Here is a 26871-nt window from a genome sequence, read left to right on the forward strand (position 1 = left end):
ACATGCAAGGGTGCAGATGCCCTGATTCAGTGAGACTGTCAAGGATCCTGCACCTTAGGCCCTGAGAAGGGGTTCCGGAGATACGGATGGTGCTAGGGATATGAAGGGAAGCTTGTTAGCACCTGTGGCTCTATCCCAGCTGTTACTAACATTTTTGCCAAGTAAGCACAGTCTCTCCTTGGAAAAGTTCTAGCCCTGAACCTGATCTTAGGAGACGCTGGGATGACGCAGCTCTTCCCCACAGTGTGAGAGTCAGGACTGTTGAAATAGTAACACTTCACTTTTTTATCGTGCCTTTTTAATTGCCTCCTGAAGGCCGGCAGCCACCGATATAGCCCCAAAGCCCCAGAGAATTCTCCATTGTTATTCATTATGTGCATTTCCTTGTTCAGAGCCATGTCCCTCTGGACGTTCTGGTGAATGAGCTGCCCCTGGGAGCCCATTTCCTGCAGGGCTGGGCTGGGTGGTAGAGGCTTGTGGTGCACCCGAAGGCCAGACTGTTCTGTGTGACAGGGTGAAGTTGAAGGGCCGACTCAGAGGAGAGAGGATGGGGCTGGAGGCTCACCTCCACAGAAGAGAGTCTGCTTCTGGGAGCCTGGACACCGGAGCATGAAGCCCCTTGCCCTGACTGTCCTGTTTACATGGGCTGCTGGTCAGGGGGCATCAGCTCTTGGGACTTCAGTTGTCCCATCTGAGAAACTGGGATTTAAAAGAACAACGGAAGGGGCTGTTACAGGGCAAATGAAGAAATGCAGGTGAATCTGTCTGAGCTCACAGGTAAGAGTGACGAGGAGAAATGTGTCACTATGATATGGTGCCGGTCGATCGGCAGGTGTGAGAAATAGCAAGTCTTGCTTTTTCTGTAAGAACCAGTTGAATAGTATAACAACAAGAACCGGGGCAGGATTTCTGGAAAATCCCAATACTGGACAGGAGACTCTAAGTTCCAGATACGTGCTGCAGGCAGCATGGAACTCAGGGAAGGCAATCTTGCTGGGGTCTGGGGGGCTCGGGGAAGGCTTGGGGGACCTGAGACTTGGAGGAAGAGCAGACGGGAGCAAACAGGAAGGAGGCGCTCCCAGGATGACCGCGGTGCCTGTGAGCACAAGCACAGGCCAGGGGCACTGGGGAACAGCAGTCTCGGTCCTTGACGTCACTGGAGGTAACGCCACAGCAGGAAGCAGGGGCCAGGCCTAGGAGGCTGGGGCGCTGTGCCCGGGAGTGCAGACAGGGGCCTGCGCACACGGACAGTGCAGGGGGGTCTGGCATCAGGGATGAGAGTCTGGCTGGTGTTTAACCTCTCAGAGCCCCAGTCTCCTCCACCGCGAGACAAGGGTGATGATTATAACGTCTGCTGAGGGGGTTGGAGTGAGGATCAAATGAGATAATACAGGCGCTGTTCTTGGCCCAGGGCCGGGCGTATGTTAAGGTGAATAATAAACCGTGCATCTGACGACAGGTGCACGCCTGTTTCTCTTTCTAGATAGTTTATATCTAGGCCCCTGGCAGGTGAAAGAGAGAAGTCACGTGCAGCGGTTCTCCCAGACTCTGTCCCAGGCACCTGCCCTGGGTCACAAACAGAGCTCCATGTGCTTTGTTCATAAACTGAATCCCTGCCCTGGGCACCAGCGAGGTGAGAACCAGTACACAGCTGCCCCATCCCTCGGAGCCCAGTCCACTGAACACGGCCCTCCCGTACAGCTCCTGGGCACAGGGCAGACACCGTACGTCACCAATAATTCGAGGAGCCTTGAGGAGGGGCTGGCCGACAGCCTTGGAGGCCAGGAAGGTATCAGAGAGGAGGTGACATGTGAGCTGGGTTTTGGAGGACAAGTGACAGTTCTCCAGCAGAGCATATTCTAGGCAGACAGAATGGAACGCCCAAGGTTCACTGGTTCAAAGGAGCCCAGCCCACTGAGGAAAGCCAGCGTGTCTGCGTAGGACGAGTTGGCGTGACTGGTCAGGAACGAGACATGGGCTCTGTGTGGGGCACAGCTCTACGTGGCTTACACACGTGCATCTTCAGGCTCACACACACCCTCTGAGGTGGGTCTGTCACTGATCTCATTTTACAGATAAGGAAACTGAGACTGGGAAGATGTGTTGGGGACAGACTGTGATGGTCCTCGATGCCTCCCTGGAGAGCTGTCTCAGCCCTGCAGACCCTTAAACCGAGGGATTTACAGATGGCTTCCCGTTGAGGGAAGGTCCTAGAAAGGATTCCTCTGAGGATGTGGAGGTTGATTGTGCCTGCGGGTCGAGGGAAGGATCCAGGGAACAGGAAGGGCGAGAGGGACGGGGAGACGGGAGAGAGGGCCAGAGAAGGTGTGGAGGACTTTGTCCTGGTAGAACTCTCACCTGTGTGGGCTGACGGTCGGTGTGGTCTTCGGGGTGAAGTCGTTTGCTATCAGACAAACCCTCTGGGGTCATGGCGCGTTCTCTTCCCAAGGATCTTTCCTCTTCTCATTCTGCCTCCCCTCCAGGCACTTTTGTCGCGGAGCCGGTTGGGTGACGCTAAGGTTGGGTGGTCCTGAGCAGGAGTTTTGCTTGCAGCGTCCTAAGCAGTGGTTTTTGCCTTCTCTCTCTCTTCTTTAGACTGTACTCAGTCTTCATTTTTTTTTCTGGTATAAAAATAATGGCTTTGGATGACATGACATCAGGTATTGATTTAAGAGATGAGAGTTAAACAGTTCTGTGTCTCTGGAACAAAAGAAATTGAAACCATTGCAGCTCACAATGCCTGGGGAGGCCAGCGTGGGCTTCTCGATGAGATGAGCCAGGATGGCAACTTCTTAGAAAAAGAAAACACTTTTGGAGAAGAGAAAACATTCTTCCCAACTCCTTGATGACAGACAGTGCCCTTATTGAGGCTGTGAGATGATCAGCCGTGTCTTAATGGGGCTTCTGAGGGTCATTTTCCTCCATGATAGGGTTTGCAACCCACTGCCCTCCTCTGTCTCTGTGTCTCTGTCCCTCTGCCTCTCTGTCTCTGTCTCCTTCTGTCTCTCTGACTCTCCCTCCCCTCCCCCACGCCCTCCCCCTACTTCTTCCTCATTTTAACTTATGAACTCAGGTGCTGGCCTCGGGCCTGTACCTGGCCTTTGTCCCCAGTGCCCTGGACTCCCAGTTCATCCCCTTTGCTCCCCACCTTGGGCTCTGTATTGATATATCACAAAACACCTCCCAACAGCTGTGCTCAGCCTGACCCCTGCTTTGCTCAGCAGCATAAAAAAATAAAAGAGCTACACATGGTTCCTTCCAGTCCTGAATGGCTGGAGGATTTCCAGTTTGGAGACAGAATTCAAACCTAGATGTCAGCAGGTGAGGATGAGGGGGTGGCCCAGGGGGTTGGTGAAGGGTGGTGGGGACAGGCCACTGAGGGTGCTGGTCTCCCCCTGCTCTGGGCTTCGGGGGACCATCTACTCCCTCACCCTCTGGGGCCAGGGGTCAGAGCTGACTTTCCCAGAAGCTCTGAGCCTGCTTCTGGAGCTGCGTGTGAGTGGTGGGCAGCTCATGAAACCTACAACGCTGTCTGGACACAGGATTGCTCAGACCTGAGACAGAATTGAAAACAGAATAGTCTAAGACAGCAGGGAGTGACTGTCAGTCAGGGGGTGGATGTCACTATGGAGGGGACCAGGCCAGGCTGGGGAGGACCAGCCCGGGAGCCCCTCGGGACTCTCCATACTGTTGTCTGGACCCTCCTCCGTCACATGGGCATTAGGAACTACGGTTGAAGGGAAATGGGATTCTGTGATCGTCCCCGCAATGCCCACAAAGGACCACAGCTAAAATGTGTATGGTCTCCAGCAGATAGACACCGGGGAACCATGGGAATGGCGGACAGGCAGCAACACGAACTCAATTCGGAAAGCCTGTGGCACCATGCCTGTCTTCTGGGGGCTTCCAATATCTCTGGAGATCAGGAGTCTGCAGTTTGTGAAAACGTCTAGTCATAAGCTGAGCGGGTGTGTGGTGAAACCCCAAGCTGCAGGCAGGAGGAAAGGGACAGGGGAAGTGTTTGCATGGGCCGATGCGGGTGAGAAACCCACCTTCTGACTCCAAGCAGTGAAGCCCTCCAGGCTCTGGGGCAGGGAGAGCTTGCTGATGCAGGATGATGGAGACAGAATGGCATGGGCAGAGGCAGGGCCGCTGTGGGGACCAGGGTCCAATTGTGAGGAAGGAGGTGGAATTGAAGAGGAAAGTGAAAATGCAAAGAAAAGACTTTGAGGCTGAACTCAGGAGGAGATGAATGGGAGTCCATGTGGCAGAAACAGGAGCTCTGCACGCAGCTCTTGCTTTTCGGACATGATGAGCTGGGTCCCCTGGGAAGGGGTGTCAAGAGGCCATCGGGTGGACACGCCCCGTATATATTGGGAAATAGAGGCTTAGAGCCTGGGTAATACAGATGTGAGGTATAAAAACATTTCTTTGAAAGTTTTTAAAAAAGTATAAGTAGACAGGTTAATGAGACAAGACACACACTCATGGAAAGAAAAAAAACAACCAGACACTAGATTGAAATAACCCAGGGACCCAAGAGATAGCATGAGTGAAAACAAGACAAAGTGACCAGTGACAGTACCAGCTGTGAGACAATGGGCTCAGAAAGGGGCCACAGTGGGCAGGGGGCACCGCAGGACCTTCAAGCCCAGAGAAGACTCCCTGGGCACAAACCTGCCACGCAACTTCATGACCCAAAAACTGCACGGCAGCCACCTCCTTGTGGGCTGGGCTTTCCCCGTCTGAGAACCAAGAACTGGTGAGAGTTAGGGGGCTAGAGAGATGCCTGACCCCTCCTTCCACCCTGAAAATCCCACCTATGAAAGATGGAGGAGGACATCAAACCTGAACATCCCCTGAAACACTGTCACCCTGTCTATTTAAAGAATCTATGGGCACGATCCAAGATTCTGTGGAGTTCAAAGGAAACCACAGCAGGGGGCATCTCTGTGCACACAGAGGGGGTTTTGGCAATGACAGTTGGGGTCTGTGTGGGGAAAACCAGGCTGAGCCAAGGGGACTTCTGGATGGTCTTAGGGAAATTCCAGAACGATCCAGGGCAAGGGGTGAAACCCCAGCCCAGCAGCAAAACCAGCCTGACACCCTAAATAAACGCTTTACTTTCATCTAAATGAGGGTCAACCACTTGGCCCCTCTATGGGATACCGAGGGCAGGGATGGCGGGGGGAGGTGAGACGGGAGAAAGGGAAGGCAATGGTCCATCCCAAGGTGGAGTTGACCTCAGGTGGGCAGACAGTGAACACACACATAGACACACGTGAACACACGTATACACATACGCACACACAGAGAGTTTCTGCGGTTCATCTGAAGGCCCATTTTTCAGGACAGCCTGACTGCTTAGCTGTAAATGGAGAGGAGAGTCAGAGGCCCACAACCCTCTGAGTGGGGGCAGGTGTGGTAGGGGTGTTCTTCTGGCTCTGACTTAGGAGTGTGGGCAGAGAGGCTGGTAACATACCTGCCACTTCTTTAAAGGAGGAACAGGGGTGGGAGAGCATAGATGGAGCCTTCTGGGATAAACAAGGAGTGAATCTAGAGCAAAAGTGGGCAGGGGCACTTGAGTTTTCATTCTGATTCTCTGCATTTCCCAAAGATGCACCCAGGAGATGGCCATTGGGCCAGGGTGGCCTCTGGCTTCCCTGGCTTTGTGAGTGAGAGTCAGGGACCAGGGGCAGCTCTTTAGAACCCCCAGGGGTTCTGTAAACCTCCTTGCAGGGAGAAGGAAGAGAGGACACCAGGTTTGGAGTAACTGCTGGATTATATAGTGAGGGTCGTAATGAAGCAAGTTCTCAGGGGTGATTTGAGTTTACGGCATGACCATATAATATCATTGGCAGTAATTTTTACTGTGTGAGAAGAGGCACAAAGGATGAGGCACTTTAATCACCCCAACTGCCCTCCCCCCGCCACTGAGGGAGGAATCGCCTGCAGGAGTTTGGCTGGGGTGGAGGGTGGGTTTGGGGAAGTGGCCCTTTATGGGAGTCCTCATAATGGCCATAGTGGATGCTGCATTCTGTCAGGCATTAATGAAGATAATAATAATAATAATGAAGCAGGAGGGGAATTGGTTTCCATGGAGAGCAGAGCTGAGCTGGAAACAACAGGGGCCCATAAATTCTCCTGTGTCTGAGACAGGAGGAGCTGGGTGGGAAGGTCAGAGCTGGTGTGAACGTGCCCTGAAGAGACCTGCGGTGACAGTGCCTGGGGGCCAGGGTCTGGGTTACCATGGGCAGGCGTGGGTACTGTCCCTCCCTGCTGCATGGCTCCTTTCTTGCACTAGCGTTCCTAACTTCTTCCCTGCTCCCCTCCAGCCACTGCCTGGGGAACCTGCTGATGCAGCTGTCTGCCCACCTTGCCCTCCCCCTGGCCCTCATGTGGCAACTGCCAGGGCCAGGATCCTGAGCCCTTTGCTGCCTAGCACCCTGGTGCCCTGTCCCTGTCCCTGGGCAGCCATGGTTATTCCCATGCTGTTCTGTCCAAGCAAAGAATTTAATTTCACAAAGTGCAGGCACTGGCCATTCATCAATTGAATGCTGTTTTCACAGGTTAAGCAAAACGTCTCAGGCTGGAAAGAGATACGTGCCCCTCCCATGGCTCAGGCTCCAGAACAAAGCTTTAGAACATGAGGGTCTTGGCCACACCTGCCCTTATCCAGTGGCCAGTGGGGTCAGGCAGCGTGAGACCCTGAGGCTGTCTGAGCAGCTCACCCTCCAGAGCTGGGCTATTTAAAACAGTGGCCATTTAAACTTAAATGAATTTAAATGAAATAGTTTAAAATTCAGGTCCTCAGGCACACTGGCCACCTTTCAACTGCCCAAAAAGCACATGTGGTCGGCTGTGAAACGAGGCATCTCAGCCACAGGGCATCTCGGCGATGGCACCAACCATTAGACATACTGGTCCAGAGGCAGACCCTCCACCAGATGCGCTGTGATGGACAGGGTGGCCTGCATGGGGGCAACCCTGGGCCCTGAATGCTCAGCAGAGAGTAGCTAACTCTACAGGGCAAGAGGCCTATGGGAAGGTTTTATATTAAAAAAAAAAGGGAGGCGTGCTTGCCTTTCTCGCCAATCCGAACTTATCCCCTGTCTGCTCCATACGTGGATGGCATGCTGCGCTTCCTGCCACATTGCGTCCATGAGACAGAGCCCTCCCACCCTCCTTCCTCACCTGACTACTTTCCATGCCCTTTAAGACCCAGGTCAATTCACATTCAACCTCCTGCAAAATGCTTTTCCTGACTTCCCAGCGTGAGGTAGGGTCCTGCCCTCAATGTCTGCACGGACGTGTGAGTGATGGAGTAAATGAGAGACGGGGACGGAGGGGGCGTGGCAAGAACAGAAGGCTTTTTCCGGGTGAAAAGGCCACAGCTGAGTTCCCAGGGTGAGGCAGGTAGAACTGTAGTTAAAATAAATAAAACAACAAAAGAACAAGCTGAACTTTTGCTGTTCTCAGATGCAGCCTGATTTTATCCCAGTTAAGACCTGACTCCAGAACACTTGGCAGCCGGTCATACTTCTGAGCTGAGCATCATTGAGTGGGTCCCTGATCTGCCCGCTCAGAGAATGACAGGGTCCTGGCAGGAGGGGGGCACTGCCTGATATTCAGGGTCTTTGCTTAGAGTCTCAGAGCCTATACCCAGGGTGAGTTCTCAAAGGCTCTGCCAGTGAGCTGGGTGATTTAACCTTCCCCAGAGCAGGTTGGATCCGGCAGAGAAGCTCAGAAATTACAGAGGGAGAGCCTGGAAGAGGGCAGGTCCCCATGGAAGGAAATTCTCAAGGGTGGCTGTGCCCAGTGCAGCCTCCTGGGAAGGCAGGCAGAGGCCAGAAAGGCCCTGGACACAGAGCCAGGAGATGAGGGCTTGATTCTGGCTTGCCTGCTGGTTAGCTGTGTGGCTTCGAGAAAACCACTTAACCTCTCTGGGCCTTAGCTGCCTCATCTTTAAAATGGGGATTAAAAATAAATGTTTTTATCTAATGCAAAAGCTGTGGTCAGATTAGGTAAGTGTCAATATGCTCTGTGAATTCTGAAGTAGAAAGAAATGAACTCTGAAGTAGAAATGAGGGGCCTGTTTGTCTGTGTAAAAGGGTCTTTTCTGGGGAGCTGGGGCCCAGGGGGTCAGTTCGCTTCCTCATTGCAGGGCCGTGTGAGGGAGTGGGAGCTCACTGGAGAAGCATTGGTGCTGTCCTGCTGGAGGGGCGCTGGGGGGTGGGGTCGGCCTCAGAGGGCCAGCAGCCGCTGGCAGGGAGAAGTTCCCTGTGCATCTCTGCCTTGCCGTCTGGACCTTCGGGCAGCAGGCTAGGGAGGGTTGGATGGACCTGGGCAGGAGACCTGGACCCGTCATGCACCTCCATGGGCTGTAGTTCTCTCACCTGTAAAACAGGAATAAGATTACTGTGAATCAATGTACAGAAGGCATCCAGCTCAGCGCCTGACCCAGGGTTCCACTGAGGTACTCCTTTCCTTTCCCCTATGCACATAAATATCAAACTGCACGGCCTACCAGGAAGATCCAGATGTGTTTGCTGCACCCATGCATGATTCCTGGTTGTCAGTAAATCTCAAGTAGATCCGTGTGGGGGCTGAGAAAGGAGAGGCATACTGGCCTCTTCTATCTTTTCAACACCAGTTGCAAGAGGTGAGACGGGGAGCCGAGGTGAGACGGGGAGCCCTGGGAAATGCGACAGGGAAGCTTTGACAGGCAAAGGGTCCCTCCACCAGCGGTCCCCACCCCAGCCTTCTGACACCCTTGCCCCCAGCACCTTTGACAGCCTTGCTCTGGGAAGGAAACACCCCAGAAATATGTAATTGATTTCACCTCTTTCCAGCTCTTTTTTTTTTTTTTTTTTTTTTTTTTTTTTTTTTTTGCGGTACGCAGGCCTCTCACTGTTGTGGCCTCTCCCGTTGCGGAGCACAGGCTCCGGACGCGCAGGCTCAGCGGCCATGGCTCACGGGTCCAGCCGCTCCACGGCATGTGGGATCTTCCCGTACCGGGGCATGAACCCGCGTCCCCTGCATCGGCAGGCGGACTCTCAACCACTGCGCCACCAGGGAAGCCCCTCTTGCCAGTTTTTAACCTGGGCTTTCAGCAAGAGGAAAGGATGCCTGATTAGAATATCTCTGAAGAGGCAGTGAGTTATAGTAATGGACACTCTTCTAGCTGTCTCTCCTGCTTATAAATCTATCGCCCTCTGAAAGTGCAGATGGTCCATAATCGTCCATCACGCAGGAGTTCAGCACCGGACAGCTCCCGCGTGGGTTTTTCCTAGGAGGCTCCTTTTTCTGCAAGCTAAACGGAACTGCAGCTCCGCACAGCCCCTCCTCGTGATGGAGTGCAAGCAGTCCAGCCGTCAGGAATGATTTAGGGGGGAACGAACAGTAAATATCTGAGAGGTTGGAGCTCAGAGCAGGGAGGCAAAGAAGGCACCTCTGCAGCTGTACTTATATTTTTGTTGTTCTTTTCATTTATTTTTAAATTTTATTTTATTTCATTTTAGAGGGACAGCAGGTGGTAATATCCTGGGAAGGGGCCAGTCTTGAGTGACCTTTCTAAGGAGCTCCCTCTCTGTCCGTATCACAAGAACGAGCGGAGGACTGAGCTCAAGGGGCCGTCCGGTTGGGGGAAATGTAAATGACTGGGTAGTTGATATTTAGGGATAAGTAGATTCCCTGAAATCTTACCGGGCTCACTGATAAGTCCCTCTGAGGTTAAAGCTGTATCTTTTGATGAGATGGCCCAAGTTGTCCCTGAACTTCCTACCACACATGGGCCCAGGAAGGCCCAACCCAGCAGGCTGCCCAGGTTCACCTGTGGAGTTCCCAGCGATGAGCCCATCACTGTCTCCCCTGGGGAGGCTCACGTGAAGCAGCTCACCTGTACCCAGTTCTTGTTCAGTATCTCCTGCCTGCTCCCGCCCTGCGCCGGAGCTGGAACAGAAGGAATGGGCAGGAGTGCCGTTGCCTGTTGCCTAGGATGGGGGAGCGGCTGAGGCTTCAGCTTTCCTGAAAGGCTTCTTTGTTGTCTGCAAAGAGCGGTTGTACCTGATGTGCTAAACGTGACGGCTGCGTGTCCTACAGACCTTCTTCCTTGATACAAGCCTTCACTATGGGACTTATCCTCTCTGCACACAGAGGAAAGTCCCTGGGACTGTGACCCTGCCTTGGCCCGTGGGCAGCATTTCACAGCTGCCCAGCCCTCCCCACTCCTCTCTGCCTGCCCAGAGGCAGAGGAGCCAGGACTGGGCTGCGAGGGTGATGAATGAGCGTCTGCCCCCTTCAGGTGCCGGACTCGCTCTGCCAGGTGGTGCGTTATAGCTGTGTGGCAGCAGGAAGTCTGCCTGCTCTCCCCTCTCCACAGCCCTGACTCTCTCCAAGGGCCTCCCTTCCTCCATCCACCCAGACCCTCTGAACTCCGGGTGGGGGGAGGCTTTCAGAGCACAGAGCTGAGGGCACAGGCCAGATATCTGCCAGCATCAGCTGCCTGCCCACCACCAGACGGGCTGCCCCCAGCAGGCGGGAGGTGAGGGCTGCCAGGGGGAATTGCCAAGGGGAGGTCCAGAGAGGGACCCCCCCACCCATCAGTCCCCGGGCTTGCCCCACATACTTGGATGGCATGGCGTGGGTGGCATGGCAGGTAGAAGGACGCAGCAGAGGGGCCAGCTATGTCACTGTGGCAAGCAGCATCCTGCCTGTGAGGGGCTCAGTGAGAAGTGGGCTTCCTCTCCCCTCAGCTCCCACAGAGGCACTTGAGTGATTCAGCTCTTCCTAGAAATGGGCACCTGAAGATTTGCAAATAGCCTGCAAATGCCAGGTCCTGAGTTCTCATCCTGCCTCGCCAGCTCCACAGCAAACTGTCCGAACATTGGCCTCCCTTCGCTGTATGCATCTGTGCACTAATGAAGCCTGGCTTGGGCTCACGCTGGTGCATCATTCCGTGCACCACCGGCCACGGGCTGAATGCGCCTCTCTCACCAGCTCTCAGCAAGCCGTCGTCTCTGGCCAGGGCAGAAGAGCACTGAGTAGGGGCACTGCTTCGTCTGCAATCCTGGCAACATCAAGTGCAGGAAGACGATGCAGTGTGAACTCCCAGGACAGGGAGGCTTGGAGAGGGGGTCCAGGTGGGTGGGCACATGCAGCCACAGGGTGCCAGTGTCTGTTGGTGGCCTCGCAGCTGCCATTACAGGCTCTTTTCTTGGCTGCAAAATGTGCTGCCCTCACCATCACTCGACGTGCTGGACTAGGAGAGGGGTTTAAAACCTCAATTGATGATATGGTTGACACCTAGCAAACAGCTCTCAGATCTCCATCCCAGGGAAACCTGCCCTGGGGTCAGTGGTGATAGTGGGAGAGGCACTGTCCCTCATCTGTGCTGCAGCAATGACTTAACCCAAGTACTAAGAAATGCTGTCTCCTGGAATCGACTCTCCATGCCTGTGGACCCTCTTTGAAAAGTCCTGGTCCAATATTTCTCTTACCAAGATCTTGATATCACCATCTTCCATTGTTACACACCAGTGTTCTGTGTCTTTCACACACATTCTTTCCAGTCCCAATGACAATGGGATGGGAATGACAAGAATCCCTGTTTGACACCTATGGCCCCGTGGTTTAGGGAGCCTGACAGCTTTGCCCAAGCCCCACATTCAGGGAAGGTAGGGCAGGAAATGGAACTCAGCCTTGCCTGGTTCCCAGCCCCAACTTCCCGCCCTCCAGCACACTACCGCCTCCCCTCCCCCACCCCCACCTTGTTTCTTACTTTCAAACTAATGGCTTCGACAAGTGAGCGACAAGTGAGCATGGGGCCAGTTGTCCACACCCAGTGCCAGCCAGTCTCATATGCTTCCCTGAGTGCTTTGCAATTGCTGGAGCTGGGAAGGGGGCTTCCAGGCAAAGGACTTTGGAAACACAGCACTGCCGGTTAACTCACAAAGCGTCCCAGACCCCCTCTAAGGACCCAAAGACAACCCTGGATATTCTCTCTCCAGAAGATGCATGTGTGTACACAGGTGCACTCGGGGCTTTGAGACCCGTGGACTGTGCTTAGGGATGCTCGTCTCAGTGGGTGCTTACCTGGACCCGTCTCCTTTCCATCCCAACCCTTGGGCATCACGCTCACCTGCCGTTGCCTTTCGACACAGCATGACATGCATTTCATCATTCCCGGGAAAACAAGTTTCACTTAGAAGCCAGGTCCTTAGCTCTTCCATCCACTGCCCCTAGTCGGTTCCGCTCCACGTGGGAAAGCGAACTAACTTTTATTAAGAGCTTGCTGGGTGCCAGGCTCTGTGCTGGGAACTGTGCCTGGGCACGCTGCCCGTGCCAGCTCATTGAATGAATTGATGTTCCGCCAGCCCTTCAGCTTTGCAGTCTCGGTGAGACCATACCTGCCTGCCTTAGCTTCACGGCAGTGGCTCTGTGAAAACGCTCTCCCTCTCCCTCTCGTTTTCTTGGTCGGGTGCCCTCTCTTCTCCTCCCCCGTATTTATCATTACTTCTGAGGCACACCTGGAAACCATCCTTGCCAGCATATCCCCTGGTATCTCTCTACCTGTACCCACCTCTTCTTTCCTTACGCCGACATTCTTCTGTGTCACCTTTTGCATTTTTTTAATAATTGTAGACACGTATACAAAGTTGAGTAAGTCACGAAGGTAAGTTCTGGCTCCTGAATTAGAACGTAGATTCCTAAAGCCTTTGGCATCCTCTAGTCTTCACCGCTTGGGTTCTCTGCACCTGGAAAATACTCATAACTCTGTTTTTCCTTCTCGCCTCTCTCTCTCCCTCCGTCTGCCTGACGTGTCTTCTCCGTGAGCACACGGGCCAAGGCAGGGCCCACACACAGCACATTTCTGATGAGAACTTACTCACCTACTCTCCATGGGAAAAGTAGGCATGGAAGTTTCTACCTCTTGCCTTGAAGTGCCTTTGTGTGCTGGCTTGGCTGCAGGGGTGTGTCTGGCTGGGGTCCAGAGGAGGCAGGGGCCCGAGCTTTGGCTTAGTGACCGTGACCTCCCTAAGACCTGCTGCAGTACCAAGAGAGCCTCTTGGTTTTGTGTTTTTCTTTCCCTGACGTTGAGTTGGCGTTTCACACAGGGAGAACGTGAGGTGGGCCCCTGAGGTCCCTGGACCTTTGTAGGTGGGGATGCGCCTTTAGAAGATGACGGGGTCCATCTGTGCCCTGAGCTCCAGCACCTCATTTGAGCACGATAAGTTTTAAGCCCACCTGTTTCTTCAGCTCATTTGAATCTGAAAAACAAAGGCCATGAATCAAATCTATGCGTGGTGTTTCATGGCACCTGGATATTGGCAGTGGCACTGCTGGCCTGTGAGGGCTTCCTCTCCGGGGACCCTAGTGCCTCTGGAGATGGCCTCCCCCAGCTGTGTCACCAGTTACATCTAGGACCAGATGGTGCTGTAATGGGGGCTCCTGGCAGAACGTGCCAAATTCCCTGAACGTGCCGAGAAGGTGGCTTCCCAGGACCGTGAGGAATCCATTTTCCACTTACCTATTAGTGCTGGCAAGAGCCATGCTGTGACACAGAGAAGCGGGGCGGCTCCTCGGAGCCATTCCAGCTGCAAACAGTAGCAATTCCGCTCCAGGATTTTAGGAGGAAAGACAGATATGCACAGAACAGGCAGGCAGAGCTCACAGCTGTGAGGTGCAGTATTTTCATGTCGAAGGCTCTATTGGCAACTCAGCAGAGAGCGGCAAGCTGCTGTTCGCCAAACCCACCAAGGGTAAGATGTGGGGAGTGAACTCAGGGTTCATTGTGCAGGATTTGGGATAGATCAGAGGAAGGACTTTCTCTGGCAGTGGGGTTGGTTTGCCAAGGGAGACAGGGCATGGGGAGCTCCTTACTGGGAAGCATTTAAAAATTGTACCAATTCTCATGATGAAGACAGTCAAAGAGGGTTCTGCCTGAAGGTAGGAGAATGACTGAGTGAGCATTGTCAAGTCTGTTCTCCAAGCAGGAAGATCTGGGGTCCTGCTGCCAGCTGGGGCAAATGGGGCCCTGATTCTGCTGACGGGCTGGGCTGCCAGCAGCGCCTCTTTTTCTTGTGGCTTTGGGTCAGAGTCAGCACCAAGAGGGCTCTGTGGGGGAGTGAATCCCAGCCACCACCCCCCAGAGGCCACATTTGCAGTGGTCAGACAGCAAACCCACCACAGCCTTGTGGGAAATTTCCCACATCTCAGGAGCCACAGGCCACCTGAATGGTCCAGCACCACAGGACATACCAGCCAGCCCAGGCTGCTCTTGACAGTCATTTGCCCCGGGCCCTCCAACCAGCTGATCTTCAACTTTGTACCCAGAAACCGGGCAGAGCCCTCCTGGGTGATTGCTGCTCTGGCAGCCAGGCATTTTGCACAGGGAGGTTGCCGTGTATCTTCTGAGTGGCCAGGAAGAGCCTCCCTGTTGCTCTTTCTCCCTCACCTGCCTCTCTCACTTCCAGCCTCTTACCTGTTTCGTCTTTTGCCTTCTGCTGAGGCCCGCCAGGCTCCCAGGTTCCCTCCTTTTTTGGGGTAACACAGGTTTGACGGTTCTTCCTTTCTGGCTCCAGTATGCCCAAACTTTGTGGTAGAAATGAAATGCAGGGAAAACCATCTGGGAAGTAGGTCATGTAAAAAAAACAACCACCTGCCTATAATTAAACCAGCTCCTTACAGGGGGCTGTCCCCAGAAGAGCCAAAATCCAGTGGCAGCTGCCTCCTCCGACCCCCTACACCTTCCCTCCTTACAAGGGAAATCTCAAGATGCAACACTTGACACAAATTTTTCCAATAAAACTCCATCAGGCAAATAATAAAAACATCACAATATTAGTACTCTGACTGCCTCTTGACTGCATTACTGAGAAGGGAAACTGGAAGGGGTGAAGGTGCTAATCGTGGATACGAAAGCAGGAGGCATTGGCTGTACTTTTCAGGTAGAGCCTGTCTCGTTTGCCCTTGCAGTTCTGTTTTCTGGATTTTAACATGTGATTGGTGGTGTCCTCTGGGTTGGAGTTTTGGATGACCCACGACGGTCTCCTCCTCTTTCTTGTGGCCTCCTCAACCCCATGCTGGGTTTCTTCTTGGCCACTGGGTAAGCAAATAACACCTGGACCACCCAGATCTTCAGGCCCAGAATGCTTTTCTTTCACTCATGACAGGAATTAGTCCTTACAAGGAGCTGGCTGACAGCTCTCAGATAGGACCTTCTGTCTCTCATAAACTTTGCCAATAGTAGGCAAGCAGTTCACAGGAGGGGGACTGACTAATGATGTGCTGGAGGTTTTTCCAATCCATGAGACAATTGTTTTTAAAGGAGGAGGGGGAAAAATTATTTCTAGATATGACAAAGTGGTAAAGCTTAACTTTCATTCTCAGGAAATTATCATGAAACCAAGTGATTAAGACTTGGGAGTTAGTGTGTGGTGTGATAACTGTCTTGTAAAGGGCAAGATTTGTCAGCCAGATCTAATCTCTTTCCCTGTCTCTCATCTACCTGGGCTGCCCTGTGACTCACCTTGGCCTCATCAAAGATTGCAATTCTTCTTCTTTTTCTTTCTTTAAAGGATTGCAATTCCAACCACATAGCAAGGTTCAGAACCACTTACTGGTTACCTGGGAAGCAACTAGTTGATAAGGGGAAGTCAAGCATGCAGGGACACCTTGCCAATTTGCAGACAGTCTCAGGTCTATCTTTTCAGCCCAGGAAGGCACAAGTTTTGTCCCCTCCTCGGTATCCAGGGGAGAGATCCTCTTTTCTAGAATGCTCTGCCACACACACCAATGTTTCTTTCCATACTTGCTGGGGCTGGGATTGCCAGCAGAGCTCTCCGGATAGACCCAAACCACCAGCCCTCTGAAAGGAAGCCAGGTGTGCTCACCCACACCCCGTCCTGGGTGAGTTCCCCACCAGGGGCCTCCCAGGGTTGTAACGGCATCTTCAGATGTCAGAGCTTGGCGTGGGCCTAAGCCGAGACCTCAAATGCTGTGCACTGGCTTGACTGCAGAATCAATAGCAACTTCCTTATGGCCATTTTGTTTGGAGATAAACATCTAAAATATGACGCATTGGGTCTGGTTTAGTGGAAAGAGTGCAGACTTTGGAATGAGAATGACCAGGGTCTGCAGTTTCAGCCCCGCTGCCTGCTGACCATGCGGCCTTGGACGAGTGACAATCCCAGTGTCCCAGTCTCTTTGTCTGAATGATGGGGCAGCTGTGGGGGGGTAGGGAGGCGGATGGGAGGAGGGCTCAAGGAGAGAACAGAGGGGAAGCACCAGGCAGGCAGTTGATCCTTGTGAAGTGTTAGCTCCTTTCTTTTTTTGAAGGATGTGCGGGTATACATGTGCATGTGTGTGCGTGCCTGTGTGTGCATGTATGTCAGTGTGTGTGTGTGTGTGTGTGTGTGTGTGTGTGTGTGTGTGTGTGTGTGTATTTAGGCTGGGCAGTCAGACAGCTGGAAGCTAGTGTTTCCAAGTAAAAATACAGGATACCTTGTTAAATTCTAATTTCACATAAACAATGAATGATTGATAGTATAAGTGTGTCCCAAATATTGCATCATACATACTTATACTAAAAAAAAGTGTAATACATAATTTGTTGTTTATCTGAAATTTAAAATTTAACTCGTCGTCCAGGAATTTAATTTGCTAAATCTGGCAACCCTAGCTGGAACAGGGTTTGTCATTCTGGTTGTAAAGCTGGACTGACAGAAGCAGGCGTGCCGGGGAGACCGTGGTGGCCTTGGGGTGTGGCGCACTTCACCCAGCCCGCACTCCTTGAGTCTCTGTTTGGCCTGGTGACGTCTTTTCCTTTTCTTGTTTTGGGGGTCCTTCAACTGCATCAGGCAGAACTTTGAGCAGTAGACAGTCTTAGCTGGGAGCCAAGGTAGCAACCAAAGTCTCGGCCCAATGGGGTTGCCCCTGACTCAGGGCTGACCCCGAGTTTACACTGAGCGACACAGTAGCAGCTTGGGCTGCTTACCAGGCTCCATCTACTTGCTGACCTGGGTGCTGGGCAATGTTCTCTGGAACCTTATCCATTTGTCTCATGGGTGACATTTGATCTTCCTGAAACAGGACCCAACAGAGCTCGGAGCAGCTGCCAGATAGCGTGACCCCCGCACAAGCCGAGGCCTCGGTAAAGCCTTTCTGCCTTCTCAGCCCCAAGACACCGCCGCCCCTGCAGCTGTCTTCCAGCCCCCCAACCCTCCACCTTCACTAAACCACTGCCTGCCCCTCTGTGCCCCAGCCCGGCACATTACACCCTGGTTCTCCCAGCCTGCTCAGTGGGTGCTGTCCCCCTGGCAGATTTTGCTGCTGTCGGCAGGGGTCACATACACGTGCAAAGGGGAACTAATGGGAAATAAAATAGTTTTCCTCCCCCGAAGACCCCTCCCAGCTCTGCCAGCAGACCCATCCCTTGCAGAGTGAATTGTTTTCAATCCAATCTCGTTTTTATTGAAGTTTCCTCCAGGGTTAGCTCAGGAGACTTCTTCCCCAACCTCTTCCATGTGGCCTTATTTACCAGAATCCCCTCGACGTGGCATTTAAGCGTCTCCATTAACATTTCGTGCATCTGCTCATTGCGAGCATGGGCTCTCCAAAACCTCGGGGGTGGCGAGCACGGCAGCAGCCCGCAGAAACGCCAGGCTTATTTTAATTGGTTCGAAACTATCGCTGGTGACCACAGAGGGGTCCCTTTCCTTGAGTAATGACCTGGAATTCGATCATGCAGCTTTTACTAGCTTGTAAGTGGAACCGTGTACGATCAAAGCCAGAGCCGGGGGCACATCTGCCCACCGTGGCACACTCAAGCCCCGTACGCACCTGCCCTCCATGGCATACCAGCCCTGGAGGACGGGCAAGGGTGCATGTGCAGCCCGGTGGATGACACATGGCAGCTCTTGGGGGAAATCGTCTCGAATGGGTTTCTGGCCATGGACTGGCCTGCCTCCAGCTCTCTTGCAGACTTGGCCCCTCATAACAGAACAGCCACCCTGCTGACCCCTCTTGTGTCACTCTGGGTTCCTTGTCTGCTTGAAGACGTTTGCTTGCCAAGGAGCGGGAGAAGCCCTCTGAGCGTCCAGGACCTCATGGCACCCTTCTCAGTGTGGGGAAGCTCTGCTCAGAAGTTGGCCGCTGGATCTCCAGGCTCTGTGCCCTCCCCTTGCATTTTTGGGGGAGAGGAATGTGAGAGCTCGAGTTCTCGGAAACACGGATGGTCTAGACTCCAGAACATTTGGGGACTTAACGTCCCCACACCCAGGACCCTCGTTTAGAATGCAGCACCTTCTGCTTCCTGCCTACTTAGGCTGGTGGTGTCTAAAGAAAACCTCAGTGGGCAGTTGAAGAAACAACTCTAGACTACCTTATTGTCCTTTAAATGGAGGGAGAGTGGAAAGGGCAGATCTGACCCTTCCAGAGTCACTGCCACTTGCGCCATTCATCTGTTCCGCCATCCAGGCCGAGGAATTCTACTGAGTCACTGAGGGTGAAAAACACCGCGCTACCGGCTGAGTGACCATACACGTCATCAGGGTCTCTCACTCTCTCAAGGGGCTTATAATCTAACCATGCTTGTCTCAAAAGTTTTTTGGAGATATGCTAATTAAGGTAAAATATAATATTTTCCTACCTGCAATTAACAGTGGTTAACATTTAGTTATACTGCATAGTTTAAAAAAAAAGAAAGAAATGAAGCATTATAGATGGAGGTCAAGTCCCCTCTGCATTCCCAGCCTCAATCCCCCCGACATACAGACACCCAGAGGTAGCTCTGAGCGTCGACTTTGTGTCCATCATTTTTGTCCCTTGAAGACACACTTGCACACATGTAACCATGAACAATAAATAGATCATAATTCTGTGTCTTTTTTTTTTTTTTTTTCGGCTGTGATAGGTCTTCATTGCAACGTGGAGGTTTCTCTCTAGTTGTGGCGCTCGGGCTTCTCTCTAGTTGTGGTGTGCGGGTTTTAACTTCTCTAGTTGTGGCGCGCAAGCTCCAGAGCACGTGGGCTCTGTAATTGTGGCAAGCAGGCTCTCTAGTTGAGGTGTGCGAGCTCAGTAGTTGTGGCGTGCGGGCTTAGTTGCCCCGCAACATGTGGGATCTTAGTTCCCCGACCAGGGATTGAACCCGCGTCCCCTGCATTGGAAGGCGAATTCTTTACCACTGGACCACCAGGGAAGTCCCTGTATGTCTTTTTAAAGTGCACGCACGTGACATCTTTCTGCAACTTGCTTCTTTCAGCTTTGTGTTTTTGCAGCTCCTCCATGCATTTCTGATCTACTCCTTTTATCTGTTGTGTAGAAATCTGTCTTAGGAATTTACTGCTTCATCTTTATCCACTCTGTCCTTTATGAACATTCCAGTTGTTTGGAAAATGTTGCTATCGCGGAGGATGCCACGGCGTGGGTCTCTGTGCCCATCTCCTCTTGCACTGGAGATGGTACCTGTGAGTGGTCTGTGAGTGGCTGGTCTTAGAATGTTCCAGATCCTGCCCACAGCTCTCCAACTGTCTGGACCTGCCTGTGCTCCCCCAGCCGTCTCCTCCACCCTCACTGAGATTGCTAGTCGCGTCTCCTTTTGTCCACATGAGAGCTGAGGTGGCAGCTTACTTTACTCTGAATCTCCCAATTCTTGCACACCTTTCCTGTTTATTGGCAGGCTTGGGGTTCTGCATACTCCTGGGGAACTGTGGATTACTCCACCCTCTACTCTCCCACTTGGGAAAGCAGTCTGTACCCCGGAAAGATTTAAGGCAAAACCTGAAACTGTTCTACTTATTAAAAAAAATTAAGAAAACCATTTGCCAATGTCTGGACTCCTTGTTAGGCCCCCAATGCCTGCACCCCACTTCAGGAGTGATCATGACCCCTGACCTCCCCGGCCAAAACGCTGAGCAGCCTGTGTAGGGCCTTGACCCCTCCCTGCCCTCTAAGTCTCTTTGGCTGCTGAGCCTTCAGGCCCGGGCAGGCCGGAATACAGACCCTCGGACCCTCAAAGCAATCCCGGGAGAGGGGTGGAGATGCAGGCGAGGATGAACAGAGGTCTGGAGATGTTTACATTTGGCCTCAGGGTAGCTCCCAGAGGTAGGAGAATTGGCAGGGGTGTCCGCTAGTCCAAGGAGCATCTTGTGGATCAAGACCTGGGCTCAAGCACCCACTTCTCCAGGGGGCATGCTGCAGCCACAGGGGCCCCCAGGGATTGCCAGTGGGAAGCAGAGTCTCTGGGCAAGTGAAGTAAACAGCAGACCTCAGGCCAAGTTGCCCTGGCCTTGGCACTTTATCTGCAGGAAGAGACTAGACGACACGCCCTCCCTCCCTCGCTGCTCTGAGGGTGTCACTGGACCTTTCCCATTTTCCACTGTCAGGACCCCCTGCCTGGGGCTCTCTGCCCCTTCCACACCCAGACAGCCCAGCTCTGACTTGAGCCCCTGGGGTCCAGCCTGGGAATTTGCTGGGGATCTGGGGTGGGAAGAGGTAAGGTAAACAGGACCAGGGTGTCATGGCTAAATGAATGAGTGAATGACTGATGCGTGGAACCCAGGGCACTGGATCCACTAATGCTCCATCCTGGGACTCGTGCTCAGGAAGTGCACAGAGGCCCCTGTCCCCTCTCTGGCACTTTCCTAAACTAGCCCCTGTTATGTGGCCCCACTTGTCCTGCCTCCTTTGATGGTCCTGCCCCGGGGCGGGGGGGGCAGGGGTGCTGTGCAAGAGGGGGCAGCTGTTTTAACTGCTGCGAGCTCACATCGCAGATGGGAAACCGAGTCACCCAGCGGCCACTGTAGCAAGAGCAAGCACAGTGTGGCAGTCACAAGCCAGGCTCCAGGCTCCAGGTTCCCTGGGCTCACCTGAGTCCAAGGCGTGCCAATATGCAAGTTGTGCGCCTTGAGCGGTTGGGGCTGAGGAGCTCTTCAAGGGTTCCGTGCCTCAGTTTCCCTCTAGGATCTCAGGAAGGGTTCACGTGTTACGGCAGGAAGAAGGTTCTGAGAGTCTTGATGATCAGAGATATGGCCCTGCCTGAGCCCCTGTCCTTCCCTCCTGCCCGATCTCCCCTCCCCGGGGAGGCTGAAGCAGCCCCAGAGCACCCCCCGAGTCCTCTCCTGTGCTCGGCCCAAGATTGACCTGGCAGAGGCGACAACACAGTTTATTAAGGCAATGAAATCTTTTAAGTACATGAGCCCTAGGGACCCCTGAGGTCTTCATATGCTTGGAGGAGTTTCCAGGCCTGAGGTTTGTGGGCTGCGTGGGACCGGGGGTTGGAGGTAGGGGGTCTGTCCCCATCCCAGGAAGGATTCTGTCGCCCTCCACGTCCTCACTCAGCCCCGAGTCGGGGTCCAGCTTGCTTCCCCTTGTTCTCTGTATTACAGCTGAGAATCTCCAGTTCTCATCTTTTGAAAAAGCTGCTCTTTTCCTGGTCTCCTTCTTCCCTTCCTTTCCCGCCCCGCTTCTTTGTCTCTTGGGACTTTTCCTGGTGTGCCTAATTCCCGGGGGCTGCAGCGGCCTTGGGGACGTGGGCCCACCTCGCTGCGCACACTCAACCCTGCGAATCGATTCCAAAAACGATTAGTTACAGTACAGTAGTGCTGCTAACTGTGGCATTTTGCTTTGCAGTTATTGATACATCATCAGAATTGAGGAGCCATCGTCAGGCAGGGGAAGAGAGGGCAGCTGGGTGGATGCACAGAGGAGGGGGGCATGGAGACGACTGTCCTGCAAATGCAGGGAGCCTGGCTCTGACGGCAGGGATGGATTTTGAGGCCCCGGCAGAAGCAGGGGCTGGGGCTGGGGTGTCACTTCAGAGACTCACGAGGGCCAGGTCGTTCCTGGCTCGTTCCCAAGCAGACGGCTAGACCCTCGCTGCCTCCTTCTCCCTCCTGCTTCGATGTCACTGCAGGGGCACAGCTCCTTCCCTGAGAGTGGGAACTGCTTGCTGGGTGGAGCATGGGGGCAGAGGCAGTGACATTTCTGGTTCTGTGAGGGGACAGGGTCAGTCTCTTGCAGTGCAAGATAAAGAACCTGAATCAGACAGTGTTCTCCAGAAAAATGGAATCAATATGATCTATGTATCTATCTACCTACATATGCATGTATGTATCTATCTACAGCTACGTGAAGATATATCTTGTAGCTATAGATAGATGGTAGATATCATGTAGAGATAGGTAGGAAGGAAGGAATGAAGGAAGGGAGGGAGGGAGGAGGAAAGGAAGGAAGGGAGAAAAGATATTTGTTTCAAGGAATTGGCTCCCAAAGCTGGTTGTGGCGAGCCCTATAGGTTTTGACGAGAGAGGTTAAATGTCTAGATAAACTGCAAGGTCAGCACCAGCTGCAGCCCCTGGTCAGCCCCACACACCTGGAATCTAGCCTGGTGCTGGGGAACCCCAACTGGTAATGGGGTGATGCTGATAATTTATCCCCAACCCAGCTCTGTTGACCTGAGCAAAGAGTTGGGGCCTGAGTTGGGAATGGGTGACAATGGGCCATGCTACCATCAGTCTGCCCATTGCCAGCCAGACCCCATGGCCTATTGCCCCCATCTCCTCGCATTCCAGGGACCCGTCCATTATGGTGAGTCTCACTACAGGGGAGCCGCATAGCTGGGAGCATCTGCTGCCTTGAGGTGGTAAGCGGGGACGCCTCATTATAACTCCCTGTTATAACTCCCCCCAGCCTAATGTTTTCTCCTCACCGTGTTCAAAGGATGCGGTTCCCATGACACTCTGTCCTGTGATATTTTTAATCAAGAGCACGGGAGAGCGTGTGTCTGATGCACTCCAGATATTCAGAGATTGAAATGGTTTTGTTCTCATGTTTTCTCTTTTCAATGCAGGGTTAAGTCAGATCCGCCCGAGGAAGATTCTGCCCACGTTTCCCTCGAGCTAGTCTGCAGGCCCCTTCGGCTGGGACCCTCTCCCAGGAGCTGCCCATCTGCAAACAGGTGCGTGCCCCCTTCCTGTAATGCCGTCTTCCGGCATACACTCTGCTCCACCTGACCTGGTTCTCAAACCCAGAGCATCTCGGAGGCCTGGGGGGCTAGGGGTGGGGGGCACAGCCATGGGCGGCAATGTGGCCTGGAGGGGTGTCCGCTGGGGAGCTGTGGTCAGTAGAGAGGAGGGTCCACACCTGTTCCCACCACTTGGTTCCCGGACCCCTCTGTGTTTTTCACCTGCCCTCATCCTGTCCTTTCACTGAGATGCAAATCAGCGACTCTATGATAGATAATTAATAGACTGATCAGCCAGCGAGGGAGGTAAGTAGATAAATAATTTTAACGATCCTTGGGTTGCCCATAAATTCCCTCACCGCCTTTTTATTAAACGCTGTTTACAGGCATCATTTATACTACATGTCATTTTGCGGACCCCTCCCCCACTTCCTTAGCGGCACCCACCAGGTCTGACCTGGGGTGGACATGTGGGTGGCAGCAGGTCCTTTCCAGGCAGGGCCTGGTCTGGCACAGGTGACGGAAAGCTCTGCCCGGGGAGCAGGGCTGGGTGGCAATGGACAGACCACGGTCAGGGCCCCGGTGCGGCTACAACCTATATTTAGGCAACTGGGGAAACTATTATGCTTGGCGCCTGTTCTGTAGGTCTGCGCTCGTTGTTCTCCCCTGGGACGGCTTCGGCCTATTAATAGCCTTGGCTGAGGTTTCCTCGTTGCTCCGAAGGCCAAGAGAGAAAGTGGGTTAATAAATATAAAAGAGGGCCTGGGGCCAAACTCTCTCCCAGACTCTCCGAGAGCCGTGGCTGCCGAGCCCGGATAGGGCATGGGGTTCCCTTCACCCCAGTTTCCTGCTCCCCTACAGAGGCCCAGTGCACAACTGGCCGGTCTGAGGACCAACGTGGAGAAGTGCTCCCAGGTTTCCACGGAGCTGGGATGGAGGGGGCCCTGGTGGGAAAGGCTGCCATCCGCATGGGGCAGAGGAGGGGGCTTAGGTGTGGCCTCTGGGCATCTAGGAGGAGACCGAGAGGGAGGGCGTCCTTGGCTTCCCTGCCTCCCCTCCTACCTGCACCCCTTCCCCATCATTTTGCTCCTGGCCTTCTATGCCGACTCATCGATACATGGAAGAGAAAGGGGACGAGGCCCTCAGGATGGTCACTGAGCCAGATCCCTCCCTCCTGGTCTTGTCCCCAACTCCTGGGGTCTGAGGCAAGAACAGTTCAGCCTGAGTTAGAAACATTTGTATGGGGAGGATGGACTCCCAGGAAACAGAGCAGGGAGGACACAGGGTAGCTGTCCAAGGACGGGTGTACCCAGGGTCTGCCCACAGCTGAAATTCGAGAGCATCAGGTGTGTGCTGGCTACTGGCGTCCTGGGCTGGGGGTTATCAGCGAACACTGCTGAGGGCCTGGAGCTGGGAACAGTTCAGTCCCTGCCTTGTTTGTTCTCAACATCGTGCTGTAAGGGACACTCCTAGAATCTGTCCTCCTTCGGGTTTGGAGCAGGGCGCGGGGAGGTCACTGCCACCAGCTCCTACGTGTATGGCCACAGCAGCCTGCTGCGTCAGAAAGCTTTGCGCCTTGTTGTTTGACTCCGTCGGTTTCGTCAGTTGGGAATAAAGCTGAGCCGTGGGTGTCGCTGCTTCTGTGCAACGGGACTACCCAGCCTAATGTTGGTGTCTCCTGCAGACCTCCAGACGGTCAGCTGGCCCGTCTCCTCGGAGGACAGCGTTCGCCCAAGGCAGTGAGGGAATTTGGACTGAGCGGAAAGCCTTTTGAAGCTTCACTCAGTGGAATTAAAGTCTGAAAAATGGCCCAGCAGAGGCTCCCTGCCCTTTCAGGAGTCTGTCTAGCTCAGAGATGTGCCGCTCGCCCTGCTGCCTGCCTGGCCCACGCAGGCTGAGTGGGAGGAAGACGGGCCAGGAGGCAGAAAGCGCTGACGGGCGTCTTTTCCAAACGCTTCCTCCCTCTGGCAATTCGGAGGCCTGCTGGAGGGGTGGCCACCCAGCCTGTTTCAATTATGTTCTGTCCAGAGCAGGCAGACAAGGGCACAGGACTTTCGTTAGGAGAGAGAGGCGCCGGGAAAGCAGAAAGTCTTTCTGTAACCAAAGAGCATCCCTGTCGGAGCAGCTCTGCATCTCCTTGGCCTTTCTATTCGTTTTGTGGCATTTTTTAGGGTTTCTCATCTGTTTCTGTTTGGGGGTGGGTGGAAAGGAAAAAATAATAATAAATCAGAGGTAGGAGCAAACTGCTGGTCCACGGTCCCTTCCCCCTGTGAAAGGCATCACAGCAGGGCTGGGCCAGGCCTCCCTGCCGCCATCCCGTGCTCTGGGACCCGCAGCACCTGGTCAAGGGACAGAGCAGGCTGGTTCACCCACGGGAAGGGGCCTGGTGGGGAGGCGGACACTCCGCCTCTCCTGAGAGGCCAGTTCAGAGCATCGTGCTGACAAGTCTTGCGACTGCATGGTTACATCTGCTGCCATGGTTGAGCCTCACCCAGCCCCATCAGAACCGTCACCCCCCACCGCAGATGAGGACCCTGCGGGCTAGTAAGTGAGGGGCTGGGACTGGGACTCACATTTTCTGGGTCTTCTGATCCCTCACTCATTGTGTGCCATGCGGAAGTGGTTTGGCCATGAACTGCCTTGGGAGGAACACATCTGTCTGACTGTGGGCGTGTCGGCCCCAGACTGGCCTCCTTGGGCAGCGGTTCGTGCAAGACAGAGTGGGGTCCCCGGGGTAGGAGCCCCAGTGTTTGGGGAGCTGAGTGAGGGCGTTGTCACTGGAGTTTGCTGTGTCCTTGGTTTGGAGTCAACACTGGAGGCCTTTCATGGAGTTGTGCTGTGGCACTGGGGTGTGTGTGTGTGTGTGTGTGTGCAAGGGGGAGAGACACGCTCCAAGCTGGCAAGGAGTTTCTTTCTCAGAAATCTATTCCTAATCCTGAAATATGAAGGAAGTAGGAAGAGGGTGTTGCTGTGGTCCAGTTGCTGTCAAATGTCTGAGCGGGGAGGGAGCCGGGGATCTTCTTGTCCAACTCCCTCCTTTTATGACCAGGAAGGAGATTGGGGTCTGAAAGACCCATAACTTGCCCCAAGGCCCTCAGCCAAGTGTGGAGGCAGCTCTCCTGAATCCCACGCAGGACCTTTGAGGCATGGCGTCACTTTCACTTACCATCAGAGTAAAAGTGGTACTTTCAGTGACTAGCACTCCTGTCCACCTGGTCCTCCCGTTGGGACCGGACAGGTGGAGGTGTGAATTAATTTCACAGGGGTCCCTGTGCTCCTGAAGGTGAGTGGGTGAGGTCAGAGGCTGAGTGCTTTGTCTGCCTTGTTTCCAGGAACTGAGCCCCCAGCCATTGGGCAGTGGGGCAGTGGGGCGGGAGTCGATGATTGGTCAAAAACCACCAGAGCAGTGCCTCCTGCCCTGACTGTGCCTCAGGCCCCTGGGTGGGCGGAGGGCGGCCCTGCTGAGTAGGCACTGGCTGACGGTGGGGGCCACCTTGGGCCGGTGCCTGGTCCCCAATTCAGGGGACTCTCTCAGTGTCCTAGGAATGAGTATGTCACCTATCAAGAGAAACGGTGTGAGGCAGGAACCAGATGAAAGGGTGAGGGATTTGGTTCTCCCACAGACACTAGTGGGTGTGAGCACATCCCACTCTGAGAACAGGATTCGCCTTCAGGGTGACCTCATTGCGAGAGCCACCAGCACCTTCGAAGGTTCACAGAGTGGGAGCTAAGAGTGCTGGCTCTCTGGTTGTCTCCTGTGTCTTTGCTTCCAAAAACACTTTCACCTTCCTCCCCTGGGGCTGTCAGGGTCTAAAGACCTTCAGTGGGATCGTTTCTTTTCTTTTCAAATTAAAACAATCTCTTAGTACCTTTTCATTATTACATAAGCAATAGATGTTTGTTGTAGA

General features: G+C 53.7%; 1 long non-coding RNA gene across 1 annotated transcript in view; it reads left to right on the forward strand.

Annotated features, from left to right (window-relative positions):
• Positions 1-22957, forward strand: part of LOC307177639 — a 277789-nt gene extending 254832 nt beyond the window's left edge. Inside the window, exon 3 of the long non-coding RNA XR_013825078.1 lies at positions 22850-22957. This is a non-coding gene — a long non-coding RNA (uncharacterized lncRNA). The remainder of the gene's footprint in view (positions 1-22849) is intronic.
• The last annotated feature ends 3914 nt before the right edge of the window (positions 22958-26871 follow it).

The sequence above is a fragment of the Stenella coeruleoalba genome (assembly GCF_951394435.1).
Source record: "Stenella coeruleoalba genome assembly, chromosome: 19".
NCBI lineage: Eukaryota > Metazoa > Chordata > Mammalia > Artiodactyla > Delphinidae > Stenella > Stenella coeruleoalba.